This window comes from Cylas formicarius, unplaced genomic scaffold, assembly GCF_029955315.1.
Source record: "Cylas formicarius isolate icCylForm1 unplaced genomic scaffold, icCylForm1.1 PGA_scaffold_10__41_contigs__length_53128322, whole genome shotgun sequence".
Taxonomy (NCBI): Eukaryota; Metazoa; Arthropoda; class Insecta; order Coleoptera; family Brentidae; genus Cylas; species Cylas formicarius.
This window is the reverse complement of record NW_026844214.1, coordinates 52,974,068-53,001,190: the sequence shown is the minus strand read 5'-3', so window position 1 is coordinate 53,001,190 and position 27,123 is coordinate 52,974,068. Positions and strand designations below refer to the sequence as shown.

General features: G+C 34.2%; 1 protein-coding gene and 2 long non-coding RNA genes across 3 annotated transcripts in view; 2 read left to right on the top strand and 1 right to left on the bottom strand.

The window, feature by feature from the left end:
- LOC132697311 (protein Wnt-7b) overlaps positions 1-27,123 on the top strand; it is a 129,468-nt gene that overhangs the window by 35,105 nt on the left and 67,240 nt on the right. The gene's annotated exons all lie outside the window — the stretch shown is intronic.
- Positions 6,798-10,717, bottom strand: LOC132707665 (uncharacterized). The gene is made up of 6 exons (XR_009619767.1): positions 10,283-10,717; positions 9,830-10,233; positions 9,575-9,776; positions 9,108-9,245; positions 8,875-9,050; positions 6,798-6,996 (listed from the first exon to the last, which is right to left on the bottom strand). It is a non-coding gene; the product is annotated as an uncharacterized LOC132707665 (long non-coding RNA).
- LOC132707659 (uncharacterized) lies at positions 18,382-22,301 on the top strand. Its single transcript, XR_009619765.1, has 6 exons — positions 18,382-18,816; positions 18,866-19,269; positions 19,323-19,524; positions 19,854-19,991; positions 20,049-20,224; positions 22,103-22,301. It is a non-coding gene; the product is annotated as an uncharacterized LOC132707659 (long non-coding RNA).

Below are 27,123 nucleotides of genomic sequence, written 5' to 3'. Positions count from 1 at the left end.
CATCTCACTTTTAATTTCTTTCAGTGAGAGAGAAAAAAAAATTCGGAATACGAAAATAGAAAAGGAAGGTTGAGGAAGTTAAAGCCTGATTTTTCTTCCATTCATTTGCACATTACAGATCAAGAATAAGAAGAGTCTTGGTTACGTCGGGCCTCAGGCTTATTAGTACAGGATGTCTTAGGCTTAGAAAAGTCAACAGTAAAAAAAATGCATGGAGTATTGATAGTGCTGCATGGTTGCTCTATCAAACAGCATGAGTCAGAAAAATCTGGTATTCATGACGGCGTAGACGTTGCAATTCAGATTTTTGCATTTTTTTGTGCTTAACTTCTTAAAAAGATCAAAAACTTGTTTTACTATGTATCCACATTTATGATATTATCATCCGCCGAATCCCTACTCTCTTTCCTTTTGTGTAATATCAAAAAATATAAGCTTTACTTTATTTAAGCAAATTTCCGAGAAATAAGTCAGACAACTAGGAATTTGAAACCTTGCTTCTATTTGTGTTTATATGTCCGTATGGCTTGAGGTATTTTTTCTGATTTTTTTATAGATGCTTAATAGATGCACAGGGATGAATGAAAAAAAATATTTTTCAAAGAAATTTCCACAGACTACTGTAATATTATTTACAAATTTTCTGGGTTCTAAAAAAATTCAGGATATTCTTACAGGCGGATCCTATCGCCTACTTAAAAAAGAGCTTACATCATCTATAAAAAGCTACCTTAAATCTATTATCAAGGCTTCTTCTGTATCAGAACACGTGAAAAAATCTGTCATCCCTCATGACTCTAAAATCACTCGTCTCTACGCACTCAGATTATAATACAAAATCAGATCTAACGGTAGCTATTGTTGTCCTTTCTTACATTCAAAACTTCACTGACCACATATCAAAAGTTGCTTTTTACAAAACGTCTGTATTCCTTCTGCGTCGGTTTTTGCTTAGTCCAAATTGCTAACATTAACGAGTTCGATTCCTCAACTAATGCAAAAATTGATTTCATAATAACAGTTTTGGTAACAATAATAAAAACTTCAAATGAACTGATAGTATTTTGTTGTCTAGTACCCCCAGTTTCGAGACTGCCCATCGTTTTTCAAAAATTCCGCCTTAAATCGGAAATTCTTGGTTTCCGCCACTGGAAACGAATCGAATTAGCGTTCCTCGAGTTTTATGGTTTCTCGAATATGCTAACGATAGGAATTTACCATTTTTTAAAGCAATCCAATTATGGTTAGATTTTTAATGGGGCAATCTTGTCCTTATTACTGAATATTTGAGATAATCTTATGGTCGGGGTAATCTGGCGGATCTAATCGGCCAATCTACCAATTAGAAATTCAATTAGCGGCCGCTTAAATGGAGTGACCTTGACTTTGGGTAATTTGTTATGTTCTGTAGTGCTCGCATCTGGGAAAAAGGGTACCGTGGTACTGACTATTTGACGAGAAAACTGAGATGCCGTTACTCGCAACATAAACTCGATTTTATTTGCGCATGTGGATTATTTTCATCACTAATAAGAAGTGAAAGAATGTCCTGCCTGTCCTTTAATATGTAATGGAATTTTTCCACACTTCAGCATCTAACAAAAAAGATCTAAATTCGACTAGGCTCTAAAGCAGCACTCCAAGTATTATTAATATTGCGCCAAAAATGGCTATTGCGCCCTCCGTTCCAGAAAAATAATTGGCAGCTTTTTCTCCCGTCCGATTTTTTTCTTAATAGCGTTACTGGTAGCCTGTATATCAAAAATTAAGGACATATGTTCATATGAAGTTTTCTTTTTAAAATGGACTCAAAGATTGAAAATTACAAAACATTTTGTATAGCTTATTGCGATGACAGGCCGTCCTGTGTGGTCCGATATCGATATAAAAGACCCCCGCTAAGGAATTTGAGTATTTATCGATCGCTACGCTTACACGAGGAAAGGTAGAGCGCAGTTGTAACATTTTGGCCATCCGATACACCCCGTCGTGAGATATCCTGCGGGGGTAATTATTTGGGCAACATAAATCAACCTTTCAAGAACCCAATTGAGTCGTCACTGGTAGGAGTTCGTCGTCTCAGTCGGACCACTAAAATATACGTCGATATGCCTGAATTTATCGGTATTATTACGACGCGGAATTCAAAACCGATACAACGCGATTACAAGCATGATACTTTGTAGTTGTAGCCCACAAACGCGCGTAAAATCGACCAACCTTGTAAATTTAATCAATTCGAGATAACTTTTTCCTCGCTTTACACTTGTCGCGTCGTAGTAAAGCCCGTCGGAACAATGTTAACATGGCCGGCGACGTCAGCAGGAACTAGTTTTAATAAGCGTGTCGTTGGTATTCGGAATAGATTCTGAAATGTACAGGGTGGACACTTTATTAGGGGCCTGTACCTTTTCTCAGGATTTTAGAAAAAAAAAAGTTTATACAAAAGTTTTATGGTGCAAATTAAATTTTTAAATTATTTATTTTTTACATATGCAGGGTGTTCGATAAGTGCCTGACCGACATTAGTTTACCTACCTAAATTTAATTGTTTTCTAAATTTTTAGGAATAAATTCGTTGGCGAAAAATACTGACAGCTAATTATTTGAAAGAATTTTATAATTTTATCTTCCGTATATTTCATTTGATTTTATTGATTGCTTCGACGAATGATGGCACAATTTATTAAAATTTCGCCTATTCAAATAAAGTTTTCATTCACAGTAGAAAACTCCCATTTTTTTTAATGGCACAATAATTTTATTATAAAACTTGTTTTATTATAAAAATTGTTTTAAGTGATAATTAAGAGTCAGAGTTTGACAGATGCTATTTTAATCAAGTTAAAAATGTATACGGTGAAAGAAAAAAAAAAGATATGCTTGAATATTTTTTATCGAACTCGAAAAGTCCAGCTCTGGCTCTTAGAGAGTATCAAAGAAAGTTTCCTATAATTCGGATTCCAGAGAAGAAGCTATTTCGAACAATTTATGCACAGTTACGGCAAGATGGTAGCCTTTTGCTAACGTCCAAGAAATGATCGCGACAAGTTCTAACAGAGGAGAAGCACCTGGATATACTACTAAAAATATGAAAAATATGAAATATCAATTTCTGTCTAAACTACACAAAATTCGAATAAGTAGTTTCTATAAAAGTTATCTTTATTGTAATGTACTTTTGCAACTATTATGTATAAGTATTATTTTAACACCCTGTATATAACTGTATTTTTCCTATAATCGTCTGTTCCCAAAAATATGTATGTTAAATTCGTCATCCTAGATTGTAAGAATAAATATTTGTAGCGATAGTTAAAGATCGTATTCATGTAATTGCTTCTTAATTGTTATACGCAAATTCTGATCATTTTCCGTTGCTTATCATGTATATTTTAACGTTTTTCCCGAGCTTATCCATTGTTTTGTTTGTACATATTAAAACGTACTTATAGACAGTCAGTACTTAGAGCCTGTACTTGGCATTAGTATCCAGAGTTAGTAGTTTCAGTACTTACAGTACAGTAATTGTGAAGTCATGTTAAATTAAATAATCAAAAAATCCTGCGAGTGTTTAAGTCCACCAATCGATCGCCGCAGTTCCATTACATTATTTTTGACAAGGATTCTAAAAATGTAAAAATATATAGGGTCTTCCATTTAAAATTTTAAAACTATGGTTTGTCCAGCACCACCAACACCCTAACTTTTGTATAAACTTTTTGTTCTAAAGTCAGTAGTTTGTGGCCCCTAATAAAGTGCCCACGCTCTACGTCGGATTAAACATGTCAGCTTGCGAAAAACGCATATTTTTGCTCATCGTGCATATTTAGATTTCATTTCTCATACTTCTCTTTCAAACGGTGAATCTGTTTCGGGTATACCTTTTTTAACAAAAAAAAAAACAATATATTCCTTATAAATTTTTCACTATATAATAATTTAGTTGATGTAGTCTCTTAAACAAATAAAATAACTGTAGTTTTGGTTAGTTTTACCGAATATTATACAAAACATTTGAAACTATTTTATCCTAAATCAACTCACTCCAAGTGTCTTGCTAGTGACAAGAAATAAGTTCCCGCTGGCTAATAATTTAATAAGCAACGTGAAAATGCTCCCTCAAGGATGCAAACAAACGAGGAAGCACTTTTCTTGACCCCGAAGCCAGTAGTGACTAATGAAAATTCAATTGCGAAGAAAATAATGACCAATTAATCCTTGAAACAATTTCGATTCAGTACAAGTAGGGAAAATTTTAAGGTCAATAGTTTATAAGGTCCTGGGAACGGAGGCTACTTTGACTGATTGGTGGAGAATTTTCAGCAGAAATATATATTGAACAGTTATTACTGTCAACATGTAAATATTATAGTCTCCGTGGACAGCAGAAAGAACTATGTTGGAACCGTAGAAAAAATAACATAATTATATTAATACTAGTCTTTATTGAGATATTTTAAATTATTGCGTTACACATTTCAAACGGCGAAGTGTAGCTTAAACTTAAGAACATGATCCTAATATGGCAATAATAATGAAGCAAAAAGCTGTAATAATAATAAGAATCTAAACATTCATTATTGGAAATATGTTAATTTGTTTAGGACATCTTTTGTAATTGCAACAAATGGCCCCAAATTTTTTCCAAAATAGTAGAACAGAACTGGGTTCAAAATATTTGATATAATTATTATAAAGCTTAATCTTTTTCGTATATTTTCTTTGACTATATTCCATATATTCCGGTGTTGCAGCGGGGTTCACATAAACACGATCTTTAACATATACCCGTAAAAATAAATCTAGAGGTGTCAAGTCACATGATCGAGGGGGCCATGCAATGCATCCACCTCCACCGATCGATTTCTGTTAGTAATGATTATGTAAAAAATCTCCGTCAGATCTTTCAACAAAAATAATGTATATAGTGTGTCATTTAATAAAATCCAGAATTTTCTTAAATTTAGTTATGTATCAGTATTAATAAGAAAACGTTGAAAAATGTTGATAAGAATTCAAAACAAATTATATTTTTTGAGGTACCCCTGTATGGATTAAAATAATTCTAAATTGTGCATGGTAACAATCTTTTAAGTAAGTGTTACAAAATTTAATTTATGTGTGTAAACAGGTATAAATATTATGTAGATAAATAAAAACGACTCCACTTGTTGATTTTTGTTTTGTTTTATTTACGTTGCATATTTTGCATATGTTGCCGTACATTTCGAGGTTTTAATGCGCATATCTCAAGTAATTGCTTTTGCATATAAATCCCCGGGCCTTACTGATTATATGCCTATATACTTGATCATATCAAATTGCCGTTAGATCCTAAGTAGTGTATTTGCGCATTTAGTGCGAGTATCTACATCGCAATCACAGTTTGTTCAATCAATAATTTGTTCGAAACCAGACTAACCACTGCCTCCGAGAATTCATGTGACATACTTGCTTTACTTAACTGTTCTTATATCTGCTATAGGAAATGTCTGATTTCAGGAAATTTTCCTTACCTTTTGCTTATTTTCCACTGTATACTACTAGGATATTTTTACTCCTATTTCTTTCTCAATATGTTTGAACTTGAGAACGTTTTTCCGGTTCCTCCGGGAGCATCAAGGAAATAAATTCCACCAGATCCACTGTTGACGGCTTCTATCAAAGTGTTATAAGCAAACCTTTGTTGTTAATTTAATTGTGGAACATTTGTACGAACTGTTTCGGCCAATGCTTCAATGTCGTTCTGTTCGCATCGCAGCTCGTGGTTTAATGCATCGTTTATATGGGAAAAAGAAAAGGGCTGTTTTAAGGGGTTTCCCGGCAATTATTACAATTTTTCTCATCTTTTAAACCTTTCCTAGACCTCCACGAACATCTATTCCAAGATAAGATAAATCCGTTCTGCCGTTCTCCAGTTTTAGCGAGACTAACGAAGAGCAATTGATTTTTACATATATAGATTTTGCATTGTCACACTAAATGTTGTCTATCTATCTTTTGTTAATGATAATTTAGAATTTTTATCTAATACCGAATATAATGTTTCTTCTTTAACAATCAAGATATATTCTCAAGGGTTTCGCCCTGAGTTCCCCAATGTGTATAATTTACATATTAAAATTTTCGTATGTTCATTAAATAATCAGGAACTGGGAAAAACGAGATCCGATCACCATAATCAAAGCTATGACCGTGAGATGGTTCCCCGGCCACAAATCGTACGCTATTACGTCTAATTATCGAGAGACCCGCCTTAATTTTGATGAAATGTCAAAATCGTTACGTATCCGCCGGGTTTGTTTTCTATCGCGTGCTTCCCGTCGCAATTAATCGGAAAAAAAAACAAGGCTTCGACAAAATACGTTATATCACGGAACGATTAAGCTGGGCAGGCCCGCGTTGGGGACAATTACCAGAGCAATTAATAACCGCGCACGTTTTGCGTATGTAATTGCTTTTGGTAAAGCGGCCATAGTAGTGAATAAGTACAATATAGGCTTCCCCCACTCCTCTCCCTTTTGTGGGCGTGTCCTCCTTACCCACGACTCTCTAGCTCCTCCCCCTTTACCCATAATCCCTTGAAACTGGCTCCCATTGGATAAGCAAGCACCAATGGGGTTTAATCAATCTCCCCACCTCTAGTTTGCGATGGCGGCGAAGCCAATCAGAGCCCAGATATTTTCCCACCCCTAAGAAAAGCAATGGCGTCAATGAGACTTGATCATATTGTTCGCGTGACCATCTGCACCCTCTAGCGGTTCGAATGTAAACTAGTGTACCCTCTTGGAATAAGATTTTCTTTAATAAGGTAACCCCACCTAGTGAATATTGACCAAAACATTTATTTTAAAAACATATAGTTCTGCGAATGTGTACCCACGCGGGTACAAACTGTACTTTTATTGCGCACAAAGGACAGGGGAAATAAAGACGAAAAGTGTTGGATTTCTTTTCTCGGAACTGGAAGCTGGCAGGCACCACCAATAATATCTGCAAAACAAAAAGCTGGTTAAAATTTTCATTAATAAAGTAGGATATTAGAAACCATATACCTTTTTAATTTACTAAGCAATCTACCGTGCGTTAACTTCATACATATTTCCGCATGCTTCTGTTTTAAGGTATCGTGAAATATTTGACTATTTATCTGGGAAAAGTTCATATGTCGAAAATATTATGTGTATGTGGCCGTGGTAGGCTTTCTTTACTATTATAATTTTATTTTTATTATTTAATATTTACAAAATTAATTTGTCTATCTTATTGATGATTTTGATTTTCTTTGCTATTTTTATTATTTGTTTTTATTATTTAATATTTTCAAAATTAATTTAATTTATCTATCTTATTGATGATTTTAAGATATCGCAGTCAACTTTACTATTTCATCAATTTCTTTTATTTATTGCTGATCTTTGAGGATAGTGTACATACTTTTTTTCGTAACTTATCTGTATCTACCCTTTAATTTCCTATCAAGCCATAAAGCAAACTCGAAAGGCATCTTAACTAAAAAGTCATATACTTTAAAGCTGCTGCGACTACTACATGAAAGTGTGTTTCTATGCAATCTCAACAATAATGAAATCTGGACGCTTATATTAAATACTGTAATACTCTTCTCTGCTAACGCTCTAGGAGACGCTATTTGAACCCTGTTCAAAGAAAAACTTCTACAGCCCAAATAACCCCTCTGAACCACACTTAAGCGCATCACTCTTTCACTGTCTTGCAGCCTTCAGATTAATATTCCGTACTAACTACGTATGCCATACACGAAACGTTCTCTTTTCTAATTTTTTTCTATGCGCTACATTAACGAACAGGATCTAAACTTTTCTGTCTGTGTATTTTGTTAGCCACCTTAAAAAAATTTAAAAAAAGGTATGCGAACCTAGAGGATATTTTCCATATTTTTCACAAATGGTGACAACAATTAATGCAAGTATTATTTTTAATAATAATCCATCTTTCGCTATGACACGAAAACATCGACTTTTTAATTCTAACTTTTCTCATAGAGCTTCCCTTTAGTCTCTATCTGTTCTTTAACTAAATCCCCACCTTTTTGAAAAACCAACCTCTAAAAATAGTTAATTTTCTCTAATTTAAATTTGTACGTTTTCCGCAATATGTGTGAATATTTTTGCTAGAGCATTTAGTTACTTAGTACATGTCCTAATCAATATTTTAAAAATATAATTCTAATGATACGTGTTTACGATTTGAAGATAACGAAACATTCCCCAGTTTCATAAATGAGAGCTCACTGCCAAACTACCAAACATCACAGTACAAACTACCGTACTACGCCCCCCTGGACAAAATCAGGTCAGTCAGCGTCATTAATTCTACCTGCGTTAACGAATAGCGTATTGTTAATTAAGGTTTAATACGCAGAAAATTTAAGTAACAAATAATTGCAATGAAACTCACTAACATCATAAATTATTAAAAAAAATTAGAACAGTTGGAATTTACTGGAGTAACCAATTTGGCACTAAAAATGGAAATTTTCGATACTCTACTAGGTGCCTACAATAAATTTTACTATTATTTTTAATGCAGAGACACAACGATTTTCTAGTTTTGAATTTGATCAGGGGTATATGACCATAGTTTACGCCGACTCTAAAAGGCATGCAGTCTATTGTTTTTGAACGCCCAATTTTGTGTATTATGTTCAAAACAGAGACTCTCTGGGCTTACGACTACAGCTACCAGCTACTACTTTCAATAATATTAACACAAAAAAACTAGGTGGCATTTCTATAATACGTGCAAAGTTTATGTGAAACTGACTGGAAGACAGAGTAATGCACCAATATGTTACTAAACATATTTCGATAGAATTCCGTAAGAGCTTACCTCCAAGTTTCCTCATTTAGTCAGTCAAAGCATCAAATGGGAAATTCCAATCCAACATATGTAGTGGTGGAAATATATCAATCGCCTACGTTACCGATGGTACCCGACTGAAGCTTCTGCGTCTTCTTTACCCCACATGCCTACTTAAAAAGATACTGGTCTAAGTCTCAATATTCCTGTTAAAAAAAAGAGAGGTTCTATATTGCCATAAATATGTGTTTTCAAAATTTTACCTGAATGGTTCGTGATTCCTTATATATGCAGTGTTGGCAGCAATGTGGCGACGACTACGCTGAAACTTTCCATATCTCGTGTCCCCATGACTGGTCTGTTTCATATATCAAACCTCACCTCGCACGGGTTTGAACCTCCTTTTAAAAAAAAAAACAGGCAAGACTTATACTTATATCAAAGTAATACGAGGAACTTATATTTTATGCCAAAACTTATTTCATCACCTCCAAAGGGGAGTAGGGGTTTCTAAAGTATGGTAGGTACATCTCTTTCATTTTTTAATTAAAAAAGTGACACAATTACCCGACGTAACTCGATCCGGATCGTTAACGCGTCTCAAGATGTGGGTTTAGAGATGCTGAGGTCATTAAATTGATTCACTATTACCAGTACACACTGAAACCCCTTATTTCCAAAATAAAAAAATTGTTAACTGTTAACACAACAAAAAAAACTATTTTCTCACCAATTATATTTCTGGGTCGTTTTCAGAATTTGTCCAACGTAGAATCCCAAGAGGATAGGGCCGCAATTTCGAAAAATGTTCATGTCTCCCCACTATGCATTTGTACAAGAAGCAGGGCCGGATTAACAGCAATTATATTCTTGTCAGTCAACATACAGCCGCCGATTGAATTCTCGGATTCTGCTTTACTAGTTGCCATGGTCTGTCAAATATGTTACTTAAAAATTGTATATTTTTTTTTTACAAATAATATACCTTTCCTAAAATAATTCCGCCTTTGTCAAGTGGGACACGGGCACGTCTGTCCGCTTTGAAAAGCGCAGGCGTATGTATCTTCCAAAATGATCCAAGCAGGCCCGGATTGCCAGCAAATACACAACTCCCCGATTCAATTCTGAGATGTTGCTTCACGAGTTACCATGATCTGTCAAATATTTTAATTAAAAAAAAATCTATTATTTAGCAACAATATACCTTTTTAAAATAATTTCGTCTTTTTTCAAGTTCAACAGGACACGTGTGTTCGTTTCAGTTGGACGTCTGTCCGCTTTGAAAAGCGCGGCGTATGTATCTTCCAAAATGATCCAAATTGTTAACCTTTTTTTGATTCCTCGTTCCCCGATTCAATTCTGAGATGTTGCTTCACGAGTTACCATGATCTGTCAAATATTTTAATTAAAAAAAATCTATTATTTAGCAACAATATACCTTTTTAAAAATAATTTCGTCTTTTTTCAAGTTCAACAGGACACGTGTGTTCGTTTCGAAAGGTTTCGTAGTCTGTAGCTCTGTCGAATTCTCCAAAATTCGTTAAACCTTCAGATATTTTCAAAATTTGTCCAACGCAGACTTCCACTCACGCAGTTTCGAAAACTTTCTGGTCTCCCCGCCATGCATTTGTACACGAAGCCGTTCTGGACTATCAGCAAACAGCACATCCGTCATTTTTCTTCTCGGATTCCGCTTGACGAGTTACATCGATCTGTCAAATATTTAATGTAAAACAATCTTATCTATTACTTTTACCCAATATTAAGTACCTATTCAAAATTAGTAGCGCCTTTTCGAGTTCGAAAGGTTTCGTAGCCTATAGCCCTGCCGAAATGGCATTGCATTTGTACACGAAGCAGGGTCGGATTGTAAGCAAACAGCACCCCCGGTCACTTTTCTTCTCGGATTCTGCTTGACGAGTTACATTGATCTGTGGAATATTTAGCGAAAAAAAAAATTATCTATTACTTTTACCAAAAATGAAGTACCTTTTTTCTTTAAAACAGTTCGTCCTTTTCGAGTTTGAAAGGTTTCGTAGCCTATAGCCCTGCCGAAATGTCATTGCATTTGTACACGAAGCAGGGTCGGATTGTCAGCAAACACCACAAGCGTCACTTTTCTTCTCGGTTTCTGCTTGACGAATTACATTGATCGGTCAAATATTTAATATAAAAAATATCTATTTTACCAAAAATACGTACTCTTCTAAGATAAATTAGCTCTTTTCGAGTTTAAGAGGGCACGTATGTCAACTGTAGGATGTTTTATTTTTATATTTTCCAGTGTCTATAAATTAATAAACAACAGAAGCTTCCGAATACAAAAATTTCAACATGAGTTTTTTTTTCTTGAAACTTAAAAGTTCTAACCCCTAAAACCATATTTTTAATACGCTGGCGGACGTATAACAATCCCCAAAAATTACCATATTTAAATTGTTACTATTGACATATTTCTATTCCGAACTGAACTCAATACATGCAAAAAAAAAACTAGCGAATGTTATTTATTATCTCCGATGGGTGGATGATTGAGAAACGTTTAAATAAATCTACCTTTCTGTCTCTGTTTTTCTATATAGGTCACTCATTCTCTCTATCTGTTACTTTCCACAATCCGAATTTACACTAGGCCCCCCAAAAATCTTGTAAAATTTTATCTGCTTAACTTCTTCGCGTTGTTCATATGGCTGAATTTTTTGGGAGATATATCGTGCGTTATTTGTATTAAAATTCTGTTTCCTTTTTACCTACTTCAAAAACGTAAGCGAGCATTTTTGGTTGTTTTATTAAACAAAAATTGATACTAAACAAGATCCGTCTCTCCGACCTCAGCCTCCTTTGATCACTCCCCAATTTTTTTTAATTAAGTATAGAAACCTCGTCGAACATATACATAATACTAGGTCAAAATGTTACGCGGTTACTCATTAAAGTCGCAATTCCGAAAGCTTCTTACCTATCTTTTTCCAGTCTTTTTTGTTTTATTTATCCGTATATGAAACACACATTGAACACAAAACTTAAACTCGTTGGCGATATTGCATTAAGCAACAAACGCGTATAACAGAAACGAACCCTTAACACAAACGCTTCTTTAAACTTCGACTGACACGTGAAACAACCCGCATTCCTACGAAAGGCAGGTAAACCAAGCAGGTCAAATTTTAAGCTACCCTCCAGTGTCGTCATAGGTTGGGGCATAGTAAATAGCGAATACAACAAAGCGGTAATTTATAATAATTTAATGTGCATTTTATTTAACTTAAGTTGTTTTGTAGAAAATGAGATATTTCTACAATTAATCAATATACTACGAGTACTTTTCCGCTTAATTACTATTTTTGAGAAACAAAAGGAAACGTTAGATTCCATTCAAACTTTTTCGGTTTTCATGATATCTCGCGTTTATTTAGAAGCTAATGGCCTGTGGCCTTAACCAGACGTTTCCAAAGCCTGGTTCTTAACAAACACGAAAAATAGAGTTATATTGCCACCGAAAATCTGAATTTATGTTTAAAAATGTAACTTCCCGTATTTAAACTATTGCCTGCATTGGCGCCTATATTTTATAGTTTTTTTTTTATCCTATTTTTTTTTGTTTTGTTTGCAAATGTGTCCATTTTTCGGGTACTGGATTTTTTTTTCTCAAATTATTACAAATTACTCAAAACGGAGTTAAAAAGAGACGAGGAGAAAAGGGAAGAACCCTTATTTCTCCGACACTGACCTCCGATGTTTATAAAAATTGACGCCTTGACACCCTCCCCGTGAATATTTTACAAAGGATTTTTAAAATTTAACTTCCAAATAACGCATACTCTCGCCTAGTGTCACAGTTTTGGGCCCCATTTTGCTATGTTAGACAGGTTTATTCTTGTACATTGTCGGGACAAAAGAAGCATCTCCTTCATCCAAATTGACTTTTTCATACCTAATACAACAGCTGCCGGGCATCATCTCGCCTTAATTGTTTCTATTGAATTAATTTTAGTTACAAAAAATTAGATGATCGTCAAAATTGGCATAAAAAGATAATCAAGATTTAATTAAAACAAGAATATGCACAAAAGAAAAGAGATAAACTCCGACACGGGAAACAAGGAAATATCGCTGAAACGGCAACTGATCTAGCGCGCGCCTTTTTTAAAAATAATAATTTTTCAAAAGAATTCTAGGCTAAGCTAAATACCTGGTGCAACAAAATATTGAAGGATCTTCATGATCCTACCTGTGAGCGAGTAGAAAATTATTTGCAAAGAGGATAAAGGTATATCTTAATATAAATAGTTTCACTATTGATAATATGTCCCCTTTTAAAATGGCGCATTATTTGATACGTACTTTTTTTTTCTTGTCAGAGCTTGTCTAAAACAAAAGCTTGATGGATGGAGGTTCTCCGTCAGGTTTTTTTCCTGTCGAAACAAGTTTGTGCGGCGTTCGCTTTGGATCTGGGGAATGGGTGGGGTTATACATATATAAGCTATAAGAAATTTTAATTTTTTATTCAGTTTCCACTCATACAATTTCGTGATAAGTGCAGAGTGAGAAAAATGTCCGAAGTCGAAAATTATCCAACGCAAGCATTGGATTCGTGGGGAAGATTTGTGGTCAATGCGGAAATAATCCGCGAACAAAAATACATTTACGAGGTAGCAATTACGCTGCCGGAATTCGGACTAGAAATTACCTCAGGTCTTAGCCCAGCAAGAATCTTCGCTCCGGCAGTGAAAGTGAGCTTTCTCCCCTACGTTTTGTCGGAGAAAAGAAGCATTTCGTTCGACGAGATAGACTTCACAGAATTAATACAACAGCTTCCACTGTTATTGTTAGCAGGTCCGACTGGTAAAGTTATGTATTTAACCTGCTTCAAACTCAGCTGTCTACAATGTGATGGTGAAGTCTTGGTCAAGATTGAAAATAACGAGGGTATACTCTATATTTCGAAAGACTGGGTACAGGAATTAATTACCATAAGCAAATTGGTATTTAAAAGAATACGAGTACTGTCTCGTTTGAACTTTTACGAGTACTACGATAGAATATTGTATTTGACTATACATGAAAATTTGCTGGAAGACGCCAAAATCTTTCCGCATATAGAATATTTATGTTCTACAGAAGAGAGTGAGCAGAGCTACTGCATGGAGGACTACATGCGTTTTGGAAAAATGCAGATAAAACAAGATATCAACAAAAGGATAGCATGGGACATACCTGTGTTTTAATAGAAATTTACCTGTAAACTAATAATAATAAATGTTTTTTTAAAATTCAGTGTGTGTGTATGTTTTATCCTTACCCCCATAATAAATAGTAAAAAAAAACAAGTAATTGCGTAAAATAACTTTATTAAAGAAAAAAAAAAATAACAACAAAATATAATCAAACAAAACATAGTACCACTGGAATGAAACCTTCAGAAATTACCCCAACAACGGAGATTCTCGCACATAATTTACCAAAAAAAAAATTTGCAGTGGAAAAGTCAAAGTTCAAAGCTGGCGATGCAGTGAGCATAATTCGCACAAAATCGGTTTTTGACAAAAGCTATGAAATTAATTGGACACCCCGAAAATTTCAAGATTGTTAAAGTAAGTGGTTCCTTCCCTCTTACGTATATTTTGGAAGATATGGAGGGGCGTTAAATCAAAGCTTCGTTTTATGAAGTCGATTTACAAAAACCGTACTACCAAATAGTCGATATCGACTATTTGGTAGTACGGTTTTTGTAAATCGACTTCATAAAACGAAGCTTTGATTTAACGCCCCTCCATATCTTCCAAAATATACGTAAGAGGGAAGGAACCACTTACTTTAACAATCTTGAAATTTTCGGGGTGTCCAATTAATTTCATAGCTTTTGTCAAAAACCGATTTTGTGCGAATTATGCTCACTGCATCGCCAGCTTTGAACTTTGACTTTTCCACTGCAAATTTTTTTTTTGGTAAATTATGTGCGAGAATCTCCGTTGTTGGGGTAATTTCTGAAGGTTTCATTCCAGTGGTACTATGTTTTGTTTGATTATATTTTGTTGTTATTTTTTTTTTTCTTTAATAAAGTTATTTTACGCAATTACTTGTTTTTTTTACTATTTATTATGGGGGTAAGGATAAAACATACACACACACTGAATTTTAAAAAAACATTTATTATTATTAGTTTACAGGTAAATTTCTATTAAAACACAGGTATGTCCCATGCTATCCTTTTGTTGATATCTTGTTTTATCTGCATTTTTCCAAAACGCATGTAGTCCTCCATGCAGTAGCTCTGCTCACTCTCTTCTGTAGAACATAAATATTCTATATGCGGAAAGATTTTGGCGTCTTCCAGCAAATTTTCATGTATAGTCAAATACAATATTCTATCGTAGTACTCGTAAAAGTTCAAACGAGACAGTACTCGTATTCTTTTAAATACCAATTTGCTTATGGTAATTAATTCCTGTACCCAGTCTTTCGAAATATAGAGTATACCCTCGTTATTTTCAATCTTGACCAAGACTTCACCATCACATTGTAGACAGCTGAGTTTGAAGCAGGTTAAATACATAACTTTACCAGTCGGACCTGCTAACAATAACAGTGGAAGCTGTTGTATTAATTCTGTGAAGTCTATCTCGTCGAACGAAATGCTTCTTTTCTCCGACAAAACGTAGGGGAGAAAGCTCACTTTCACTGCCGGAGCGAAGATTCTTGCTGGGCTAAGACCTGAGGTAATTTCTAGTCCGAATTCCGGCAGCGTAATTGCTACCTCGTAAATGTATTTTTGTTCGCGGATTATTTCCGCATTGACCACAAATCTTCCCCACGAATCCAATGCTTGCGTTGGATAATTTTCGACTTCGGACATTTTTCTCACTCTGCACTTATCACGAAATTGTATGAGTGGAAACTGAATAAAAAATTAAAATTTCTTATAGCTTATATATGTATAACCCCACCCATTCCCCAGATCCAAAGCGAACGCCGCACAAACTTGTTTCGACAGGAAAAAAACCTGACGGAGAACCTCCATCCATCCCGCTTTTGTTTTAGACAAGCTCTGACAAGAAAAAAAAAGTACGTATCAAATAATGCGCCATTTTAAAAGGGGACATATTATCAATAGTGAAACTATTTATATTAAGATATACCTTTATCCTCTTTGCAAATAATTTTCTACTCGCTCACAGGTAGGATCATGAAGATCCTTCAATATTTTGTTGCACCAGGTATTTAGCTTAGCCTAGAATTCTTTTGAAAAATTATTATTTTTAAAAAAGGCGCGCGCTAGATCAGTTGCCGTTTCAGCGATATTTCCTTGTTTCCCGTGTCGGAGTTTATCTCTTTTCTTTTGTGCATATTCTTGTTTTAATTAAATCTTGATTATCTTTTTATGCCAATTTTGACGATCATCTAATTTTTTGTAACTAAAATTAATTCAATAGAAACAATTAAGGCGAGATGATGCCCGGCAGCTGTTGTATTAGGTATGAAAAAGTCAATTTGGATGAAGGAGATGCTTCTTTTGTCCCGACAATGTACAAGAATAAACCTGTCTAACCATAGCAAAATGGGGCCCAAAACTGTGACACTAGGCGAGAGTATGCGTTATTTGGAAGTTAAATTTTAAAAATCCTTTGTAAAATATTCACGGGGAGGGTGTCAAGGCGTCAATTTTTATAAACATCGGAGGTCAGTGTCGGAGAAATAAGGGTTCTTCCCTTTTCTCCTCGTCTCTTTTTAACTCCGTTTTGAGTAATTTGTAATAATTTGAGAAAAAAAAATCCAGTACCCGAAAAATGGACACATTTGCAAACAAAACAAAAAAAAATAGGATAAAAAAAAAACTATAAAATATAGGCGCCAATGCAGGCAATAGTTTAAATACGGGAAGTTACATTTTTAAACATAAATTCAGATTTTCGGTGGCAATATAACTCTATTTTTCGTGTTTGTTAAGAACCAGGCTTTGGAAACGTCTGGTTAAGGCCACAGGCCATTAGCTTCTAAATAAACGCGAGATATCATGAAAACCGAAAAAGTTTGAATGGAATCTAACGTTTCCTTTTGTTTCTCAAAAATAGTAATTAAGCGGAAAAGTACTCGTAGTATATTGATTAATTGTAGAAATATCTCATTTTCTACAAAACAACTTAAGTTAAATAAAATGCACATTAAATTATTATAAATTACCGCTTTGTTGTATTCGCTATTTACTATGCCCCAACCTATGACGACACTGGAGGGTAGCTTAAAATTTGACCTGCTTGGTTTACCTGCCTTTCGTAGGAATGCGGGTTGTTTCACGTGTCAGTCGAAGTTTAAAGAAGCGTTTGTGTTAAGGGTTCGTTTCTGTTATACGCGTTTGTTGCTTAATGCAATATCGCCAACGAGTTTAAGTTTTGTGTTCAATGTGTGTTTCATATACGGATAAATAAAACAAAAAAGACTGGAAAAAGATAGGTAAGAAGCTTTCGGAATTGCGACTTTAATGAGTAACCGCGTAACATTTTGACCTAGTATTATGTATATGTTCGACGAGGTTTCTATACTTAATTAAAAAAAATTGGGGAGTGATCAAAGGAGGCTGAGGTCGGAGAGACGGATCTTGTTTAGTATCAATTTTTGTTTAATAAAACAACCAAAAATGCTCGCTTACGTTTTTGAAGTAGGTAAAAAGGAAACAGAATTTTAATACAAATAACGCACGATATATCTCCCAAAAAATTCAGCCATATGAACAACGCGAAGAAGTTAAGCAGATAAAATTTTACAAGATTTTTGGGGGGCCTAGTGTAAATTCGGATTGTGGAAAGTAACAGATAGAGAGAATGAGTGACCTATATAGAAAAACAGAGACAGAAAGGTAGATTTATTTAAACGTTTCTCAATCATCCACCCATCGGAGATAATAAATAACATTCGCTAGTTTTTTTTTTGCATGTATTGAGTTCAGTTCGGAATAGAAATATGTCAATAGTAACAATTTAAATATGGTAATTTTTGGGGATTGTTATACGTCCGCCAGCGTATTAAAAATATGGTTTTAGGGGTTAGAACTTTTAAGTTTCAAGAAAAAAAAACTCATGTTGAAATTTTTGTATTCGGAAGCTTCTGTTGTTTATTAATTTATAGACACTGGAAAATATAAAAATAAAACATCCTACAGTTGACATACGTGCCCTCTTAAACTCGAAAAGAGCTAATTTATCTTAGAAGAGTACGTATTTTTGGTAAAATAGATATTTTTTATATTAAATATTTGACCGATCAATGTAATTCGTCAAGCAGAAACCGAGAAGAAAAGTGACGCTTGTGGTGTTTGCTGACAATCCGACCCTGCTTCGTGTACAAATGCAATGACATTTCGGCAGGGCTATAGGCTACGAAACCTTTCAAACTCGAAAAGGACGAACTGTTTTAAAGAAAAAAGGTACTTCATTTTTGGTAAAAGTAATAGATAATTTTTTTTTTCGCTAAATATTCCACAGATCAATGTAACTCGTCAAGCAGAATCCGAGAAGAAAAGTGACCGGGGGTGCTGTTTGCTTACAATCCGACCCTGCTTCGTGTACAAATGCAATGCCATTTCGGCAGGGCTATAGGCTACGAAACCTTTCGAACTCGAAAAGGCGCTACTAATTTTGAATAGGTACTTAATATTGGGTAAAAGTAATAGATAAGATTGTTTTACATTAAATATTTGACAGATCGATGTAACTCGTCAAGCGGAATCCGAGAAGAAAAATGACGGATGTGCTGTTTGCTGATAGTCCAGAACGGCTTCGTGTACAAATGCATGGCGGGGAGACCAGAAAGTTTTCGAAACTGCGTGAGTGGAAGTCTGCGTTGGACAAATTTTGAAAATATCTGAAGGTTTAACGAATTTTGGAGAATTCGACAGAGCTACAGACTACGAAACCTTTCGAAACGAACACACGTGTCCTGTTGAACTTGAAAAAAGACGAAATTATTTTTAAAAAGGTATATTGTTGCTAAATAATAGATTTTTTTTAATTAAAATATTTGACAGATCATGGTAACTCGTGAAGCAACATCTCAGAATTGAATCGGGGAACGAGGAATCAAAAAAAGGTTAACAATTTGGATCATTTTGGAAGATACATACGCCGCGCTTTTCAAAGCGGACAGACGTCCAACTGAAACGAACACACGTGTCCTGTTGAACTTGAAAAAAGACGAAATTATTTTAAAAAGGTATATTGTTGCTAAATAATAGATTTTTTTTTAATTAAAATATTTGACAGATCATGGTAACTCGTGAAGCAACATCTCAGAATTGAATCGGGGAGTTGTGTATTTGCTGGCAATCCGGGCCTGCTTGGATCATTTTGGAAGATACATACGCCTGCGCTTTTCAAAGCGGACAGACGTGCCCGTGTCCCACTTGACAAAGGCGGAATTATTTTAGGAAAGGTATATTATTTGTAAAAAAAAAATATACAATTTTTAAGTAACATATTTGACAGACCATGGCAACTAGTAAAGCAGAATCCGAGAATTCAATCGGCGGCTGTATGTTGACTGACAAGAATATAATTGCTGTTAATCCGGCCCTGCTTCTTGTACAAATGCATAGTGGGGAGACATGAACATTTTTCGAAATTGCGGCCCTATCCTCTTGGGATTCTACGTTGGACAAATTCTGAAAACGACCCAGAAATATAATTGGTGAGAAAATAGTTTTTTTTGTTGTGTTAACAGTTAACAATTTTTTTATTTTGGAAATAAGGGGTTTCAGTGTGTACTGGTAATAGTGAATCAATTTAATGACCTCAGCATCTCTAAACCCACATCTTGAGACGCGTTAACGATCCGGATCGAGTTACGTCGGGTAATTGTGTCACTTTTTTAATTAAAAAATGAAAGAGATGTACCTACCATACTTTAGAAACCCCTACTCCCCTTTGGAGGTGATGAAATAAGTTTTGGCATAAAATATAAGTTCCTCGTATTACTTTGATATAAGTATAAGTCTTGCCTGTTTTTTTTTTTAAAAGGAGGTTCAAACCCGTGCGAGGTGAGGTTTGATATATGAAACAGACCAGTCATGGGGACACGAGATATGGAAAGTTTCAGCGTAGTCGTCGCCACATTGCTGCCAACACTGCATATATAAGGAATCACGAACCATTCAGGTAAAATTTTGAAAACACATATTTATGGCAATATAGAACCTCTCTTTTTTTTAACAGGAATATTGAGACTTAGACCAGTATCTTTTTAAGTAGGCATGTGGGGTAAAGAAGACGCAGAAGCTTCAGTCGGGTACCATCGGTAACGTAGGCGATTGATATATTTCCACCACTACATATGTTGGATTGGAATTTCCCATTTGATGCTTTGACTGACTAAATGAGGAAACTTGGAGGTAAGCTCTTACGGAATTCTATCGAAATATGTTTAGTAACATATTGGTGCATTACTCTGTCTTCCAGTCAGTTTCACATAAACTTTGCACGTATTATAGAAATGCCACCTAGTTTTTTTGTGTTAATATTATTGAAAGTAGTAGCTGGTAGCTGTAGTCGTAAGCCCAGAGAGTCTCTGTTTTGAACATAATACACAAAATTGGGCGTTCAAAAACAATAGACTGCATGCCTTTTAGAGTCGGCGTAAACTATGGTCATATACCCCTGATCAAATTCAAAACTAGAAAATCGTTGTGTCTCTGCATTAAAAATAATAGTAAAATTTATTGTAGGCACCTAGTAGAGTATCGAAAATTTCCATTTTTAGTGCCAAATTGGTTACTCCAGTAAATTCCAACTGTTCTAATTTTTTTTAATAATTTATGATGTTAGTGAGTTTCATTGCAATTATTTGTTACTTAAATTTTCTGCGTATTAAACCTTAATTAACAATACGCTATTCGTTAACGCAGGTAGAATTAATGACGCTGACTGACCTGATTTTGTCCAGGGGGGCGTAGTACGGTAGTTTGTACTGTGATGTTTGGTAGTTTGGCAGTGAGCTCTCATTTATGAAACTGGGGAATGTTTCGTTATTTTCAAATCGTAAACACGTATCATTAGAATTATATTTTTAAAATATTGATTAGGACATGTACTAAGTAACTAAATGCTCTAGCAAAAATATTCACACATATTGCGGAAAACGTACAAATTTAAATTAGAGAAAATTAACTATTTTTAGAGGTTGGTTTTTCAAAAAGGTGGGGATTTAGTTAAAGAACAGATAGAGACTAAAGGGAAGCTCTATGAGAAAAGTTAGAATTAAAAAGTCGATGTTTTCGTGTCATAGCGAAAGATGGATTATTATTAAAAATAATACTTGCATTAATTGTTGTCACCATTTGTGAAAAATATGGAAAATATCCTCTAGGTTCGCATACCTTTTTTTAAATTTTTTTAAGGTGGCTAACAAAATACACAGACAGAAAAGTTTAGATCCTGTTCGTTAATGTAGCGCATAGAAAAAAATTAGAAAAGAGAACGTTTCGTGTATGGCATACGTAGTTAGTACGGAATATTAATCTGAAGGCTGCAAGACAGTGAAAGAGTGATGCGCTTAAGTGTGGTTCAGAGGGGTTATTTGGGCTGTAGAAGTTTTTCTTTGAACAGGGTTCAAATAGCGTCTCCTAGAGCGTTAGCAGAGAAGAGTATTACAGTATTTAATATAAGCGTCCAGATTTCATTATTGTTGAGATTGCATAGAAACACACTTTCATGTAGTAGTCGCAGCAGCTTTAAAGTATATGACTTTTTAGTTAAGATGCCTTTCGAGTTTGCTTTATGGCTTGATAGGAAATTAAAGGGTAGATACAGATAAGTTACGAAAAAAAGTATGTACACTATCCTCAAAGATCAGCAATAAATAAAAGAAATTGATGAAATAGTAAAGTTGACTGCGATATCTTAAAATCATCAATAAGATAGATAAATTAAATTAATTTTGAAAATATTAAATAATAAAAACAAATAATAAAAATAGCAAAGAAAATCAAAATCATCAATAAGATAGACAAATTAATTTTGTAAATATTAAATAATAAAAATAAAATTATAATAGTAAAGAAAGCCTACCACGGCCACATACACATAATATTTTCGACATATGAACTTTTCCCAGATAAATAGTCAAATATTTCACGATACCTTAAAACAGAAGCATGCGGAAATATGTATGAAGTTAACGCACGGTAGATTGCTTAGTAAATTAAAAAGGTATATGGTTTCTAATATCCTACTTTATTAATGAAAATTTTAACCAGCTTTTTGTTTTGCAGATATTATTGGTGGTGCCTGCCAGCTTCCAGTTCCGAGAAAAGAAATCCAACACTTTTCGTCTTTATTTCCCCTGTCCTTTGTGCGCAATAAAAGTACAGTTTGTACCCGCGTGGGTACACATTCGCAGAACTATATGTTTTTAAAATAAATGTTTTGGTCAATATTCACTAGGTGGGGTTACCTTATTAAAGAAAATCTTATTCCAAGAGGGTACACTAGTTTACATTCGAACCGCTAGAGGGTGCAGATGGTCACGCGAACAATATGATCAAGTCTCATTGACGCCATTGCTTTTCTTAGGGGTGGGAAAATATCTGGGCTCTGATTGGCTTCGCCGCCATCGCAAACTAGAGGTGGGGAGATTGATTAAACCCCATTGGTGCTTGCTTATCCAATGGGAGCCAGTTTCAAGGGATTATGGGTAAAGGGGGAGGAGCTAGAGAGTCGTGGGTAAGGAGGACACGCCCACAAAAGGGAGAGGAGTGGGGGAAGCCTATATTGTACTTATTCACTACTGGCCATTGGTGGCGCGGCGTCTTTTTTTTATAGCAAGGGACGTTGGAAAACGTTAACTGCCGCATATCGTTGCTTGTTCGTTCAAAACAAAATGAATGAAATTAAATCGTTTTTCAATATATTTCTGTGTCTTCTTTAAGGAATATATTGTTTTTTATATTCATTTCCCCTTGAGTGGTTTTAAATTTGCGCTACATATATTTTTGAACTAAAGGATGATTTAAGGGTTGTATTTATGTTTCCTTACTTACTCACTCGGGTATCTTGTGTTTTTTTGTGTGTTAATAACGGATGTTTATTATTAAACTTTTAAAGGGTGAATTCCACCTGACATTTGATTCTGTATAATTTATTCCTCAAATTTAAATCTGATAAGCATGTCAATCTCTTACGTAAAGTTTTGATCGACATTAAACGAATCAATAAATGCAAATCTCGGTTGATTAAAACATTAATTTTATTAATGCAAGAACAAGAACCGAATAAAAAAATCCAAATTAAATAATAAAGTCTCAAACAATGGTCAACGTCATTTATTTTTTGCAAGATCTCTCCCTCCTTGTCCATTTATCTTATATCTTGTTGTTTGTTGTTTCCTTGAACTCAAAAGTCTTGATCTTCCGCCTAATTTGGGGACCTACATAAATTCTTTCCTTCCTTTCATTTTTATTTAAAGCTGAAGTTCAATTTTTAGAATATAAGGAAATTAATTCATCCCGATAACTCGAAAAATATGAAAAATACCAATTCACAAAATCTTTGTTGGTGTGTGTTATTATTATTAACTTTATCAGTGAGATCGCGTGTGATAACACAATATCTAATCTAAATTTAACAAATAAATAAGAAGTACATAAATTAAAAATTAACGTTAAATTATTTGATAACAGAACCAGTTGTATCGTTAATTTTAATTAATTAATTTACATTTACTACAGGAGAATTGTGGTTAGTGTTCTCTCCAAAGAAATTGAAAAGGCGATTTAAACAAAATAATGACACATATAGAAAATAAAATTGTTCCGATGATCCCTAGATATTATTTAAAAAAATAAAATAAAATTAAATCCAGAGTGTTTTTTTATATCCCGATTTATATCTGCTTCATATGTGAGGAACTCGTATCAAACCAAGCGTTACAAAATATAGCTAGACTAGGCTAAAAAAATTGGGTTCATTTATTTTTCCTATACCAGACTCATAGAAGAACCAATATAGGACCCTCTCATAGAACAACTCCTTTTTTCTTGTCATCACTAGAGATATTTAATCCAAATCTGGGAATTTAAAAAAAAATACTATTCCAATGAGATGCAAATCGTGCGTAACAAATTTGCAGGAATTAAATGTACCTAAATTTGAACAATGCAAACAATTTTTTCTTAAACAGACTAGAGCACAAGTAAGATTAATAAAGGCTTCTTTTAGTGTTTATTAATGTTTAGGAGGTAAACAACAATTTTTTGTGACAATTAAAAAATATAAAACTTATTTAATAACAAATTATTGATACACATCGGTATTAAAAATGAGATACCTTTTACTATATTTGTTAAAACTAGTATAAATTTTCTTCCCGGATTGTAATTTTTAATTATTTATAATAATAATAAAGGATTTTTAAACTTTATACTAAATTTAAGGAAAAACTTATACAATGACGTTTTATGTTCTATTTTGCAGTCCAATGAAACAAAGATTTCATTCTTCTGCTGTAAACTGTGTGTTTTATGAAAGTTGTTTTAATTTGTTCAAAAATGGAAAAATCTGTTCAACATCCGCAGAAGTTATAAGACAGTGTTTTAGTTTTGGAATTCAGTGTGTTTCTAATTTATTTAAATGCGATTCTCTTTCGAAATTGGTGAAATTTCCTGTAAAAACGTTTGATTTTTTTTAATGGATTTTGAAGCAAATTTTTTATAACGTTGGCCCCAACAGAACCTGAAACTTTTTTGCAATCTACCTCAAATTGATTTATTAAAGCCTAGACCTACTTTTGAATCGAAACGGTTAGTTTTGGTTCCCTGATGCTGGAACTCTTTAAACTTGAACTTTTACAATAACCCGTAATATAAATAACTAATTAAATAATTAATAAACTAGTTTTACAGTACACAAATTTGTTTCGTCACTTTAAGTGCTTTATGCTTTTATTCATATATCGTTTTATTATAATTATACGTATTTGTTTATTTTGTTTTGACTTGCTACACATACATTTTGTATACGGTTAAACAGTAAATAATTTTTTTTTGATAACAAATAACAATAATAGCGGACGTGCATATCAAGACTCAAGTCGAAAAATTCCCTTAAAAAATTTCCTGCCAAGTTAGACATTTAGATGAATAGAATAAATGTTCGCGAGGCTGCTGCTTGTCGTTTTTCGTTAGATTTTGTTTGAAACTAACGCCCGCCAATGAAAATATTAATTGCTTTTCGGATTCGTTAATGGTTTAATCGTATCGAATCTGCATAGAGATATCGGGCGTGTAAATAAGACGCGAACGGGGCGATAAATCTCGCGATTAATGGGCCGGAAGGCCGAGACGTATTCATAACTCGCGGATAATTCATCTAACGCGACCGTATAATTTGAAAGGACAACGGCGTGGGCGGGGGGGAATATCGAAGAGATATATTGGCGATATTACGACGTCAAGACGACCTTATGATAATGCGGTGCCGTTCGAACGGCCCCCGAAGGTGCGAAACCTGTAAAGTTTAACCGGAAGGCAGGCGTTTGTCGTCTCGATATAAAAAGGTGTAATATACGGGGCGGAAAAAAAACACCGCTCCCGGAGGCCCGGAATGCAGAAAGTGAACCGCTTCAAAACGCTCCCATTTAAGAACGGCACTCCCTCCTATATTATGATTTTTGAGTTTTTTTTTACGCAACAACAAAAAAAAAACAACAAACAACCGCGAACATCAAACAATACTAGCAGGTCTACAAATAAATACATGTATGCCTTTGCCTCCACCTGTTTCCATCTTCCCAATCGTCATCTTGCAGGTTTCTTCCGCTCATCGCTTTTGTTTATTTGTTTCCAATAGTTTTTTGGTCTTTCTCTTTCCCGGTGTTCTTTAGGTTCCCATTCTATTGCATATTTGGAAAGTCTTGTATGTTGCATTCGTAGCACATGCCCATACGAAATTAATTGTTTCCTTTCAATATCATCGACAACGGTTCCTTCCATGGTGACCTAAGCAGTTTCTACCCTTTTTTTCTGTATTTCTGTATATATATATATATATATATATATATATATATATATATATATATATATATATATATATATATATATATATATATATATATATATATATATATATATATATATTTTTTTTTTTTTTTTTTGTTACATTTTTATTCCATAGTATTCCATTAAGACATGCTATTGCTTTTTTAGCTGTTATTCTTTTTTCTGTTTCCTCCTCGTCTGTTCCTGTTGTATCAAAAATTAAGTCCCAGATATTTGTGCTCTTGGCAATGTTTAATGTGCAGTGTGCAGTTTAATTGTAGATTGCCATATCTTCAACCAACACATAGATATTTGGTGTTTTCTATGTTAACTGTAAGGCCTTATTTCCCATATTCTTCTTTATAATATTTCTGCTTGATCGTCTGCAAACTGCAAGGTGTATAAATAAAATTCATTAAGTTCAATTCTCATTCCGTGTATTTTCCTCTTCCATTTCTTTAGGGCTGCAACCACATAAATATTAAACAGTGTTGGAGATATACAGCATCCCTCTCTGAGGCATTTATTTACTGGCGAATTACTTGGTGATATATTTCCCTAACTTCACTCCATTATATAAATCTTACCGTGCAGCAATAAGTGTGTGATAGATGTTTGTGTCCTTTAGGGTTTTCCAAAGTCTTGTCGTGGATATTGTATCGTAAGCTTATATTCTTCTTAATAATTTGCTTAAGGCGGAATAAGTAGCTGTTTATTAATTTCTGCTTAAATTTTAGCATAAGCTCCATCTCATGAAAGCGTCGTCGCAAATGCCACTAAACTAGGATCAAATTAGCATTGAGAAAGTTGACCATTAACTTCCAATAAAGTCTACGTACCTCTAGTTATCGGTGTTGGCTCAAAAGAACAAGAACTTACTCGTACTCGTAAATTGGCGACAAACAGAAGTAGTGCCTAATATAAAATAATAATTGTACTGAAGTGGCTTTTACTTGATGAAAATCCATTTAAAATAGTTAAATAAGAACAAGCGTTGTTCAGATTTTCACATAAATATATTTAAATGACGGCTGTTTCGGCAACACCGTGCCTTTATCAAATGCGAATATCAAACGGTACCGATTATAAAACTTGTTCTTCATTTAATTTCTTTTACTATCATTATAGTTTATTTTAAACTTTTATTTATCACAACTTTTGTTGTAATAAAGTGATATTAATCAATTTGCTCGACGTTGGCCGTTTAAAAGCAGCCATTTTCAACGATTCTTAAGAGATAGGGCAGAGTATCTTACTTA